The sequence below is a fragment of the Panthera pardus genome, unplaced genomic scaffold, assembly GCF_024362965.1.
Source record: "Panthera pardus isolate Hobbes unplaced genomic scaffold, ASM2436296v1 HiC_scaffold_25, whole genome shotgun sequence".
NCBI lineage: Eukaryota > Metazoa > Chordata > Mammalia > Carnivora > Felidae > Panthera > Panthera pardus.
Window position 1 is genome coordinate 28585478 of NW_026526821.1, and position 12908 is coordinate 28598385.

Sequence of the window (12908 nt, forward strand, 5' to 3'; positions counted from 1 at the left end):
ATGGGCATGTGCCAGAGGCTTGGTGTGGTGGGGCAGGTGGGCATTATGAAAGGGTAGCACAAGGCGAACCTTTGCGGCCACGGAGTTGTTCTGTACCCTGAACGTGGTGGTGTTTACACCAAATACACATGAGCGGAAAGACACAAACAAAAGCTGGGGATGTTACAAGATTGAGCTATAAAACACAAGGCCTTTGTCATTATAATCTGCTGAATGACTATGACATTAGCCAAAATTAACGTGGGGGTGCCTGGGTGGCTCAGTCGGTTGAGCATCCGACTTGGGCTCACGTCATGATCTCACGGTTCGTGGGTTCGAGCCCCACGTCGGGCTCTGCTGAACAGCTCAGAGCCTGGAGCCTGCTTTGAATTCTGTGTTTCCCTCTCTCTCCGTTCCTCCCCCACTCATGTCTCTCTCTCCTTCAAATATAAATAAAAACACTAAAAATAAAAATAAATTAAGGTATGTGGCACAGGGTCCAGAAAACAGACCATTGTATCCTCGTCATCCACGGTGGGACATCAGTGAATAATGCCTAGGAGGGAGATGTCTAGAAGTGACAGTGTCAGCATGCTATAAGAGACCTGCCTGTAACTTCTAGAAAAATCAGTTAAAAATAATCAGAAAAGGGCACAAAATGGTTGCCTTTGGGGTGGAAAACCGTGGAAGGTAGGAGGCTCCAGTTGTCACAGGTAGTGTGTATAGAACCATTTACCTCGTAAGCCGTGTGCGTGTGTAACTTTGATGAAGGTAAAAGCTAATCTGGGGTGAGTTGATTGACGTTATAAGAGCTCACATAAGAGAATGTCCATGCTGTGAGCACTAGTACGAGTTTGATTAGTTTGCTGGACAGACTATCGACGTTAAAAGCCACTTATAATCCTATACAACCTCCCAAACCCAGTGTAGACAGTAATAATAAGTTTTAAATTGTTTAAAATAAATAATTTTTAAAGATGCTATACTAGAAACTGGAAAGTAGTAAAGACAGCCCTAACGAGGGAATTGAGGTATCTCATGTCTGTGAGTTGCAGAGCTCAGTCTTGGAAAGATGCCAATTTGCCCAAATGAATATATAAAGACAGTGCAATCAAGCCATATTTGTAAAAGGGTTTGCGATAAAAGTTGACGGCGTGATTCCCAAATGCGTGTGAGCCAAGGAGAGCCGCAGCCGTCCCAAGCGACAGGACCAGGTGGGAAGGTTTGCCCAAAAGGAGGTATCGAAACGCGTTCTAAAGCCGTCCTAATTAGAGCAGTATAAAAAAAAAAAATACATTTTGTGTAAGCGAAACCCTTGTGGCCGCTAGTAGATATTCTTTGATGGAACGCTTGGTCAAATCTGTGCGTTTAAAAAATGGGATTCTTTGTCTTTTTGCCATGTTATCGTTAGAGTCCTTTAAATACTCTCTGTCTGGTGTCGGCAAACTGGCCAGACAGTAAATGCTTTATGCTCGTGGGCCTTCAGGTCCGGACCACTATCACTTCTGTCTGACGTTTCAGTCTGAAAGAAGCCACAGATAATAAAACTTGACTTGCACCAACAGCCGGCCGTAACTTGCCCACCTCTGTCCCAGATACAAGTCCTTGAGCAGATTCTCTTGGCAAACATTTTCTCCTACTCGGTAACTTTCTTTTTCTTTTCATTAACGGTATCTTTCGAAGAATAAAAGTTGAAATTTTCTGAGCACTGGGTGTTGTATGGAAACCAATTTGACAATAAATTTCATATATTGGAAAAAAAACATTAAAAAAAAAGTTGACATTTTCATGAAGTCAAATTGATCGATGGTTTCTTTGATCGATTGCACTTCTTGCGTCTTATCTAAAAATGTCTCTGCCAACCCAAGATCATTAGGATTTAGTTTTGGTTTTTTCCCCCCAGTTTCTTCTAGAAGTTTTATGGTTTTAGGATGTAAATTTATGTCTGTGACCCATCGGATCATATAAATTTGTTCTTAGTATTTTTGTGTATATTGTACAGTAATATTTCTATAAGGTAATATTTTTAAGACAATATTAGATTTTGTGTATGTTAGAAGGAAATGGTCAAGATTGTCCTTCCTCCTCTTCTCCTTCTCCTCCTCCTTCTTTTTACATATGAATATCTAATTATTTCAACACCATTTGTTGAAAAGGCTAGCTTTTCCACATTGAATTGCATTGGCATTTTTGTCAAAAATCACATGCCCAAATATGTGTTACGTATGGATCCGATATTTTTGCTTTTGCTCCAGGGCAAAATTTATTTTTAAAATAGTTAAAAAAATTGTCATTATCAAATTTGACATACAGTGCTATATTAGTTTTAGGTGCTCAACATAGCACTATGACAATTCTGTGCATTGTGCAACGCTCGCTATAGTAAGTGTAGTCACCGTCTGTCCCCATACAACATTATTCCAAAACCATTGGCTGTATTTCCCTGTGCTGTACGTTTATCCCCATGACTCACAGGGCAGAGTGATTTTTTTTTTCCAAAGTTTTATTTAAATTCTCATTAGTTTACATACAGTACAATATTGGTTTCAGGAGTAGAGTTCAGTGATTCATCAATTACATTCAGCCCCCAGTACTCATCATAACAAGTGCCTTCCTTAATACCCAAGACCCCTCTAGCCCATCCCTGACCTGCCTCTATCAACCGTCAGTGTGTTCTCTGTCATTAAGAGTCTCTCATGGTTTGATTCCATGTCTCTTCCTTTTTCCCCTTCCCACATGTTCGTCTGTTTTGTTTCTTAAATTCCATATATGAGTGAAATCATGTGGTATTTGTCTTTCTCTGACTTCTTTTGCTTAGCACAATATACCTAGCTCTATCCCCATCATTGCAAATGGCAAGATTTCATTCTCTTTGATGGCTGAGTAATATTCTGCTGTACATATATATCTTTTTTGCTTTTATTTGTAATTTATTGTATCAAGCATTTAGGAACTGATTTTGAAGGATTTAACACAAATACAGGCTCCTTGCCAGTTTATCAATCCAGGAAATGATAGAGGTTGAAGGAATAGTGGAGCAGTTCTTTTCATATATTGTGTAGTTATTACAAATATTCTTGAATAGTTCATTACTCAAGAACAATTACTGAACTCCTTCTATACCTAGACCATACACTAGTTTAACAGATACACAGAGAGAAACCGAATAATAGCTCTCTTCCCCAAAAGAATCACAGCCTGATGAGAAATTTCTAAGATACACCACTGTTTTTCTCCATTGGCCCTTTGACAGTTTTGCAAGCAACCACACTATCCCTGGAGAAGTGGCACTTACACGTCTGACAGATTCAGTCGTATGTTTGGTTCAATTCAGATAGAGTTCTCGTCGTGCCGATGGCAAACTCCTTGCTGTGTATTTGTGCCCTGAGTAATGGGATTAAAACTCTGTGCCTGCTGACAACACAGTATATCGTAGTGAAGAATTCTGTGCAAGTGTATAATCCTATCTGTGGTACCCTCAGCAATAAATGATCGCTGAAATTTGTGTAGCCACTGGAAACACAACTCTAAGACCACGTAAGTCTATTTATTTCATAACTAGCTCCATGTTTGACTCCTGGTAGGTTTGACTGGTATCTGTTTCGCTTTATTTAAAACTGTTTGTAAAAAGTTTAAATATTTCAGAAGCACCCTAAAAGCATAAAAGTGCGAGGAAAGTGTTATCTTTGTTGAGTTTAGAGCTTCTCATTTATTGTTGGTAGAACTGTATTATATAGGAATCAATGGTAATTGATGTATGAATGTAGTGGAACGTAAGAATTCCTATTTAAAGAACCCCCCCCCCCAAAAGCAGTGCATGACTTGGAGGCCTCTATCCACACTGAAGAGTTACCTAACCTCACAGTGCAGAGTCATGTTGAATAACATTCGTGCCCCCAATGTACCGATTCTATTCGTGGTGAGCTGGGAAATTAAGAGCTTGAATTAAATGATACATTTAAATATTTTTCTTGTTTTAATTTAAATTCCATTTTGTTACTATGTAGTGTAGTATTGGTATCAGGAGTAGAATTCCTCACTTACATATAACACCCAGTGCTCATCTCAAGTGCCTTCCTTAATGCCTGTCAACCATTTAGTCTAATATATATATATGTATATATATATATATATATATATATATATATATATATATATACCAAATATTCTCTATCAGTTCATCAGTCAATGGGCATTTGGGCTCTTTCCATAATCTGGCTATTGTTCATAGCACTGCTATAAACATTGGGGGGCATGTGTCCCTTCGAATCAGTGTTTTTGTATCCTTTGGATACAGACCTAGTCGTGCAATTTCAAGACCACAGGAGAATTCTATTTTTAACTTTTGGAGATACCTCCATACTGTTTTCCAGAGTGAATGCAGCAGTTTGCATTCCCACCAACAGTGCAGAAGTGATCCCCTGTTGCTTCCTGAGTTGTTCATTTGAGCCATTCCTACAGGTGTGAGGTGGTGTCCCGTTGTGGTTTTGATTTGTATTTCGCTGATGATGAGTGATGTTGAGCATCTATCCATGGGTCTGTTAGTCATCTGAATGTCTTGTTTGGAAAAGTGTCTATTCATATCTTCTGCCCGCTTCCTCACCGGATTACTTGTTTTTGGGGGTTTGGTAAGTTCTCTATAGATTTTGGATACTCTCCCTTTATCTGATATGTCACTTGCAAATATCCTCTCTCATTCCATCAGTGGCCTTTAAGTTTTGTTGAGTGTTTCCTTTACTGTGCGGGTTTTGATGTTGAGGTCCCAATAGTTTGTTTTTTGCCTTTGTTTCCTTTAACTGCAGAGACATGTATAGTCACAAGTTGCTGTGGCCAAGGTCAAAGATATTGCTGCCTATTTTCTCCTGTAGGATTTTGAGGGTTTCCTATCTCACATTTAGGTGTTTCATCCATTTTGAATTTATTTTTGTGTATGTTGTAATAAAGTGGCCCGATTTCATTCTTCTGCATGTCGTTGTCCGGTTTTCCTAGCATCATTTGCTAAATAGACTTTTTTCCATTGGATACTGTTTCCTGATTTCTTGAAGATTAGTTTGCCATACATTTGTGGGTTCATTTCTTGGTTTTCTACTCTGTTCCAATGATAGGTGTCTGTCTTATGGCAGCACCATACTGCCTTGATGATTACAGCTTTGTAATACAGCTTGAAGTCTGTAATTGTGAGGCCTCCAGCTTTGCTTTTCTTTTTCAGCATTACTTTGTCTATTCGGGGTCTTTTCTGGTTCCATACAAATTTTATAATTGTTTGCTGCACCTCTGAGAAGAATGCTGGTGTTATTTTGATAGGGGTTGCCTTGAACGTGTAGATTGCTTGGGGTAGTATAGACGTTTTAACAATCTTTGTTCTTTCAATCCATGAGCGTGGAATGGTTTTCCATTTCTTTGTGTCTTCAATTTCTTTGATAAGTGTTCTTTCGTAAGTGAAAATTGTCATAGTTTTCAGCGTACAGATCTTTTACCTCTTTGGTTAAGTGTCGTAGACTCTGGGTCTGGAATTTTCTCTTGTCCAGCAAGAAATGGGATGCAGGATTAAAAATGTGAGACAGGCTAATGTCCAGGAGGAGACAAGAGCCCCGAGAAAGGGTCCTTGCTCCGTTTTTATTAGGATCAGAAGGCTTACAAACATGGTAATGGACGTGCACAGAGACAATGAAATCATGAACATTAACTCATGGGCATGAGGGAAAGGGGGTTTTGAAGATATGTGGTGTTAGGGGTTTAGGTTAATATAAAACAGAATCCTGATGCCCGGTGGAAGATTGTTTACGGCAGATGTGAGGCACCACCTCCGTTTACCTGAACTGGTCTAGGGGACAGGAAAGACAGAGCATGCTACCTCAGGGTCAACAAGGCACCTTTCTTTTGCTAATTACCTCTGCTCTGGGGAACTTCAGCCTGCAAAGGTCTATACCCTATTTACCGGTTTACCTCATTTGGTCCTTTCTTCCTGTGAAAGCAGCTTTCTGCAATTGTACTCAGTTGGGGGGTATTTCTGCCCTGAATATCTAATCTTGTTTACCCCATCCTGGATGTTTTCGTCCTGAGTTTCCCTATTCCTACACCTTTGTCCTATACTGGGGGCCTTTGCCCCATTTACCTAATCTTATGAACCTAATCTTGTTTACCCAAACTTGGGTGTGTACATCCCATGCCTTTCTATATCTTTATGCCTTGTTAACCCATGGGGTGCAAGCTCAGGGAATTCCTAAGCTTATTCCGCACAGTTAAGTTTATCTCTAGGTTTCTTAAGGCATTTGGTGCATTGTAAATGGGATTGATTCCTTGCTATCTCTTTCTGCTGCTTCATGATTGGTGTATAAGAAATGCAACCAACTTCCGTATGGTGATTTTATATCCTGAGGCTTTACTGAATTTGTGCATCAGTTCTAGCAATTTTTTGGTGTAGTGATTTCGTTTCCAGGTAGAGTATCATGTCACTCTGAGAAGAGTGAAAATTTGACTTCTTCCTTCCCAATTACTCTGCCTATTATTTCTTTCTTTTGCGTGATTGCTGAGGGTAGGAATTCCAGTACTCTGTTGAAAAACAGTGGTGAGTGTGGACAACCCTGTTGTGTTCCTGATCTTAGTAGGAAAGCTCTTAGGCTTTCCCCATTGAGGATGATATTAGCTGTGGGTTTTCCATATATGGCTTTTATGATGTTGAGGTATGTTCTGTCTATCTCTACTTTCTTGAGAGTTTTTTTAATCAGGAAAGGAAGCTGTATTTTGTCACATGCCTTTTCTGCATCTATTGAGAGGATCATGTGGTTTTATCCTTCCAGTTATTAACGTGGTGTATCATGGTGATTGATTTGCAGATATTGAACCAGCCCTGCCGTTCAGGAATAAATCCTGCTTGATTCTGGTGAATAATTCTTTTAATGTACTTTTGGATTCGGTATGCTAGTATCTTGTCGAGAATTTTTGTGTCCGTGTTCATCAGGGGAATTGGATGTAATTCTCCTTTTTAGCAGGTCTCTGTCTGGCTTTGGAATGAAGGTAATGCTGGCCTCATACTTGAGTTTGGAATTTTTCCTTCCCTTTCTATTTTTTGGAACAGTTTGAGAAGAGTATGTATTAACTCTTCTTAATGTCTGGTAGAATTCGCCTGGGAAGCCGTCTGTCCCAGTTCTCCTGTTTGTTGGGAGATTTTTGATTGCTGATTGAATTTCTTTACTGTTATGGGTCTGTTCAAATTTTCAGTTTCTTCTGTCACAATTGTGGTAGTTTATATGTTTCTAGGAATTTATCCATTTCTTCAGGATTGCCCAATTCATTGAAATATAATTGATCATAATATTCTTTTATAATTGTTTGTATTTTTGTGGTGGTGTTTGTGATCTCTCCTCTTTAATTCATGATTTTGTTTCCTGGAGACCTTCTTTATTTCTTTTTGGTAAGTCTGGTTAGAGGGCTATCAATTTGTTAATTGTTTCAAGGAACCAGCTTCTAGTTTTGTGAGTCTGTTCTGTTGTTGTTGTTTTTATAACATTGATTTCTGCTCTAGTCTTTATTATTTCTCTTTTTCTGCTGCGTTTGGGCTTTATTTGCTGTCCTTTTTCCATGTCCTTTAGGTGTAAGGTCAGGTTGTGTATTTGAGACATTTCTTCCCTCTTTAAGAAGGCCTGGAATGCTGCATACTTCCCTCTTACGACCACCTTGGTACATGCCAGAGGTTTTGGACTGTCATGTTTTCATTTTTGTGGGCTTCCTTGTACTTTTTATTTCCTCTTTAATTTCTTGGTTAACCCATTCATTCTTAGTGGGATGTTCTTTAACCTCTGTGCATTTGTAGTCTTTCCAAATTTTTTCCTGAGCTAGATAACAAGTTTCAAAGCGTTGTGGTCTGGAAATATGCATGGTGTGATCTTGATCATTTTGTACCGGTTGAGGGCTTACACTACAGCATCTTTATTCATTCATCCCTTGGTTTAAATACCTCACTTGCTTTGGAGTCAAAGGTAACCCACACGCTCAGAGAGTAGAGGTGGGCTTACCTGAGTTTCCAGTGGGTTTAGAAGTGCTGTGTGCTGTGCCGACAGTATGAAATTGTCCAGGATGGGAGATTGTGTCTCATGTTGCACCTTAGAGGTAAGCACCTACTCAGACCCCTGCCCCAACACACTCACCAAATGCAAGCTTTCCTGTGTAGTTCTCATTGCTCTTCTTGGGTATGAGTTGCTTGACTCCCTTGGTCATATGATAGTTCTCTATCTGGGTGACATGCACATTCGTGGGTAGAATCTCTGCACATGGTAGAAAACTGCCACCAAATCTGAGGAGGGTGACGACTGGTACAGTGTCACTGTAGGGGGAACTGACACGGCCCAGAGAAAGCAGACAATTACTATAGGAAGTCCACTGTGGATCCCTGGGAATTCCTTGACGATGGGTCATCTGCCCAGGGTCTGCCCCAGAGGAGGATTCAGGTACTTGTTAACAGATTCCTGCATAGGTAAATGCATGGCTGAATGAGAGTGTGCTTTGAGTGAATACATGCTTGATGCATGGTTGGAAGGAGGAATGCATGAAGAAAAGAATGAATGGGATTGATGAAAGCCTCAAAATCTTGCTCTCTCTTTTTTTTCCACTTTGGCCATGTAAGATGCAAAGATGAACATTAAATACCATTTAAAAGCCTACAGGTCAGGTGACTCACTCTACGATTTGGTAATTCTAACATTTTAAGATTCACAGACTCTACATCTTTTTGACTCCAAGAGACTGAGTAAAATTTACATAGGAAGGAACTAGGATTTGGAGAGGTTCAGTAATCTGCCCAAGGTCACAAGTGGCAAAGCTGGGGTCACACCAGACACAGCGTGTTTTACTGTCGTGCTAGTCGGACACCCCAACTTTCAGGCTCTATGCATTTATGATTCCTGGCTTCTGAAATTATGATCTAACGACTCTAGAACTCTTTTCAAGTGGATTTTCAGCTGTGCAGTAGAATGTATTCACAGTGAGGAAAAATGGCACGATTGTTAAATACTATAAGATGTTATATATTTCAGTAGAATTCATAGGAAGTCACAGTATGACATAGGCTAACACTAAGCCAAAGGCAGGGAGACTGGGTTGTGGTCCCTACACTGACACCACAGCCCAATGCAGGGGAATGGCAGGGAAGCCACCTGTTTCAGCTTGAGGGAAAGATGTGAATGTTCCATGGCCAGTGGACGGCATGGAATGTGATTGGACTTGGAGAGAACATTACTGAGGAAAGCTAGTTTTCCCAGAAGAACAGATGGACACCCTAATGACACTGTATTTGACGAAATTAATGCAAATTGAGCAGCAGGAAACACTGGTTGTCCTCAGAGAATGAGAGAACAGCAGAGCTGAGGGTAGACCAGGGCAGACCATGGAAAGATCAAGTGCCAGGAGAGAGACTCAACCCCTCCGGGACAACTTATCCAAATGAGACCTGGGAGCGGGTGACACACAAGAACCTTCCTGCTGGTGTCTCGGCTCCCCAGAAGCCATAGGAGTAGACCACAGCCACACGTGGATTTCCTGTGTGGGGATCGATGTCTTAACTGTGTTGTGGTGACCCTTCAGGGAGCTGTCACCAGGCCCCGATGACATTCCAGTTAGAAATGAGTGAGTGGAATTGTGCAGGCTTGTAGAGGTTCTGCCTGCCTTTGGATCCCTTTGTTTTGTCTCAGGAGATACTAAGCTTGGGGGCTACCTTTCTCCATGTTGAGATTCCATCCAAATCCAGAAGATTATATGGGGCTACCGTGTCTGTGATTTATGTTTGGAGTCAGGAAGTAGGCCAAAAAAGACACAATGCACATTCTTGAGCTCAGGTTTGTCCCTAAACCTCAGGAAGGCCAGACAGACTTGTAGGCTCAGTTTAATAACTTTTTGGACCATTCGGTGCACACATGTAGTTGTGTTTAACCTGTTGACTATCTTTTGAGTTTGGAGTTTTTCTGGCCCTGTGTTCATGTTTTGGTAGTTGGGTCATCATGAAGGGCATGGTCTGTCACATGGCTTCATTCGAGAGTGGGCACAGGACCCAGACTGAAAGAAGAGCCATGCGTAGAATCCCAGCCTACAGGGTTGTTTGTGGGTGAAGGGGCACAGTATCCAGTGTGTAGTGATGACTTGGTACATGCTTCAGATTTTGAAAATTTTAGTTTTACAAACCAAAGGGATGGAGGTTGTCAGGCTGTACTCACCGTTCACAGACACAAGGGGCTTGAACCAGATACCTACGCCACATCAGGATGCCCTGTTGTTAACTTCACATAGTAATAGGTGCCCCCATCCTTGGGTGACACATTACTGATGTGGATGGAATAGTCTGTTTGGTTGATCTCTGTGTTTTCCACTTGGTTTAATTGGGGGAATGGGCTTCTGGAGGAAGGGAGTGGAGAGACTCAAGAAATGCTCTCAGAAAGTGATGGGACCAGCATGTTGGCTTCTATGTCACACCGGAACGGGCTCTACTCAAGCACAATGCTTGTGTCCGGAGACTCTCAGCCCACACAAGACTGATGACGCTTAATGTCCACGAGTCCATTGCCATGCACTTACTGCCAGGGCTATTTTGCAACTGGTTCCTTGTGAGCCCTGTCTCCTCTTAGGGATCTACAAGATGTTAAGTTCAGGGGGGTGGTTGAGCAAGAGGAGCATGCAGAGCAGGCCCAAACTGCCCATAGGAGATGACAAGACTCCCCTCTCCCAGGGATGTCACCATCCTCTCACATTGTCCTGGAATGACGAATTCCATGCTGGGAAGCCATCCATGGCCCCCACTGAGCATCTTTCCTCCAGCCTCCAGCATCTCTCCCTTCCTCCAACCTCCAGGAGACTTCACACCTTCCATCAGACTCTAACCTCTTCAGGGACTGGGATATTTCGTGCCTTGATGGTCAAGGGCAGTGGATTTGTAACCAGATGCAATCAAGGTTCTAATCCTGAATCCACTTCTTGGTGACTGACCTATATATCCTTTGACTTTGAGATCTTCATGTGTATATTCAAATATTCAACCCTGAGCTCATAGTCTGCACTCAGACATTCTCCTACTCTTTCCACCCTGTTCCGTATGTGGCACATCCTCTATCCATTTGGTCAAACCAAGAAGTAACCCATGTTCTGCATCCTGACTTGTCCACTCTCATCTGCCTGCTAGAGGCCCTGTTAGTTTTACCTCCTAAATATCTATTTTACTTCCTAAATATGTATTTCTCCATCTCCATCATCATCGCTTCCCTCAGTGAAAACTATTACTTCCTAATAGGCTACCCCCATCTTGTATTGCCCAGTGTAAGCTCTACCTTCTCCTTTATCCAAGATTGTTTCTACAACACACATCTGTGTATACCCCTTCTTGCATAAACAGTTTTGTGGTTTCTCATTGCTTTTATATACCCAGAGTGTTTGGTATATGATATATGGTATATTTTGTATGGTATATGGAGTATGGGATGTGGTATGTGTTATATGTATATGGTATGTGGCAGTGTAAACAATCCATTCTTCCAGGAGTGGCTTGGCCCCTAGAGACAAAAGATCCCCATCTTTTTCTGGTACTGGTCACAATCTCTTGTTCACCTTGGCTTCCCTGGGCAACAGATGTTGCGATGGATATTAACAAGCAGGTCATTTTCAGGGAGTACTTTTAAGAACAAACCTGTGGAGGGGAGAAGAAGGGAGCAAGAATGTTTAGAAGAAGCTGAGCTGCAGTGAGGTCTCAATGACAACCTGAGCTGATGTCCCGTGTGTTCCGGAGTTAGGTTGTTACCAGGGATGACCTTGGGCACGGTAGCTCTCCTCACCTGAGGCCATCGTAAAGAGGGTGACAGGTGAGGGCCACCTCCTGAGACCTGGTATATCACAGCATCCACCTTGCTCTGCAGAGCCCCTCCAACTCTGTTCCTTGGGTTCAGGATATGGATTAACTGCCCCCCACATCAGGTCTTAAAACTACCCTGGGGACCAGAGTTCTCTGTTCACACCTGGACTAACCTGGGCTTTACTACTCGGAAGCATTTAGAATGAGTATCATGGGGGACTGGGATTCAGCTCCTTCTGAGATCTCGGAGTGCCTGGCTCTCGAGTGAGCTCTGGCAGAGGACAGAGGAAGGAGGAGAAGGAACCTCAAACCCGAAGTGAAATAAAACCTGAATATTAACACGAAATCTCCCCACCATTTGTTTCCTTAAATTTTCCCCCAAGGGAGCTCAAAAGGCAGAGAGTCAGCTGAAGACAAGATGTTGCAATTTTTTTTTTAACAGACTTAATTTTGTGAAACGGTTTTACATTTAGAAAAAACTGCCACAGTCATACAGAGTTGCAATATACAGCTTCACACAGTTTCCCCTCTTATTAATGTCTTACAGTAGTACGGTACATTTGTTATCATTAATGAGTCAATATTGGTACCTGCTCATTAAGCAAAGTTCATAATTTATTAGATTTTGTCTTGGCTTGTGCTTCTGTAAGAAAACACCATAAACTGGATGTCTTGCACAACAGGAACCAATTCCTTCCGTTCTGAATCCTGGAAGTCTAAGATCAGGGTGCCAGGATATTGGGGTTGTGATGTTTGTTTACCACAATTGCAAAGCAGGTGGTTATGTTGTCTCCTGGTCCCCCTGCCCCGAGATGAACCCGGGTGACATTGTATGAAAGTAAAAAATGAAAAAAGGGGATGGGGACCAAACTGAACGTGTGTAGGAGAAATGAGAAGAGCTGAGGCTGCAGCTGAAGTTCAAACTCAATGTGAGTGGGGTTCATCAAGACACAGAGACCTTCATGGGAATGCTGCCAGGGATACCGTTTCCAGAGTCTAGATATGCAGCCAGAGGAGGAGAGTGAATGCAAACTTACCACGTCACTGAGGACAGGGGAGGGGTGGGGAGACGATGTCCCAGAAGATGTGACACCAGAAAATG